Source organism: Orycteropus afer, unplaced genomic scaffold (genome assembly GCF_000298275.1).
Source record: "Orycteropus afer afer isolate SDZICR_OR568_19922 unplaced genomic scaffold, OryAfe1.0 scaffold00926, whole genome shotgun sequence".
NCBI classification, from domain to species: domain Eukaryota; kingdom Metazoa; phylum Chordata; class Mammalia; order Tubulidentata; family Orycteropodidae; genus Orycteropus; species Orycteropus afer.
Window position 1 is genome coordinate 269,986 of NW_006922513.1, and position 1,126 is coordinate 271,111.

The 1,126-nt window shown below is 36.1% G+C and overlaps 1 protein-coding gene across 1 annotated transcript in view; it reads left to right on the forward strand.

Moving 5' to 3' along the window:
- The window catches only part of PHKA1 (phosphorylase kinase regulatory subunit alpha 1), a 414,257-nt gene that overhangs the window by 175,410 nt on the left and 237,721 nt on the right, over positions 1-1,126 (forward strand). The window lies entirely within an intron of this gene.

The window sequence follows — 1,126 nt, forward strand, 5'->3', positions numbered from 1 at the left end:
TTTGTTTTTATCTTGGTGTCTAAGGTGGGTCTCTTGTAGGCACCATATCGATGAGTCTTCTGTTCTTATCCAGTCTACTGCTCTCTTTCTCTTGACTGGTGCATTTATTCCATTCATATTAAGTGTAATTAATGATAATTATGAATGTATTGCTGTCATTCTATTGTGTTTTTTGTCATGTTCTTGGAGATTTCCTTGGTCCAAATACTTTTCAGTGCTGAGTTCATTTTGTTATCAAGTGGTTCCTCTCTTTTCTTCTTTTTTGTTGGTTTTGTGCTTACTAAGCCCATATGTTTCCCTTCTTTCTGGGTTTGCTTAGGGAGATTATTAATTTTCTATGTGGTTACCCTGATGTGAATTCTTGTGTCTTTAATTTTGGAACAGTCTGTTCCATAAGGACATTGTCCTTTCTTCCTCTCTATTTGGAATTTTGTACCTAGAACTTTTATTCCCTCTATTTGCCTTGTTGTTGGTGTTGTCTGGAGATTGACTCCCTTGTTTCTTTGTGTACAATGTTTTATGAGCTTATTTTGAGCATCTATTTCTGATTTGGGTTGATGTCAAGTGTCCTGATTTTAATTTGTTGTTTTCTGTTGTGGGCTTTGTATTGGAAGGACTTCCTTAAGCATTTCTTGTAGGGTTGGTCTGGTTTTCACAAAATCCCTTAATTTCTGTTTGTCTGAGAATCTGTTGATTTCACCCTCCCATTTGATGGACAATTTGGCTGGATATAGAATTCTTGGTTGGAAGTTCTTTTCCTTCAGTGTTTTATGTATGTCATCCCATTGCTTTCTTGCCTTGATGGTTTCTGCTGAGCAATCAGAACATAGCCTAATTGGTTGTCCATTGTAGGTGACATTTCTTTTTTTCTCAGGCTGCTTGCAAGATTCTTTCTTTGTCTTTGGTTTTGGAGAGTTTGATTATGATATGTCTTGGTGACTTTGTTTTGGGATCTGTTCTGTATGGGGTTTGTTAAGCCTATTGGACAGATAACTTTTCTTCCTTCATGATATGGGGGAAATTTTATGTTAGCAAGTCTTCCACAATTTTCTCAGTGTTTTTTTTTTTTTTTTTTTTGCCTCTGCTTTTTCTGGGACTCCAAAGATGCATATGTTGTTTCTTTTCA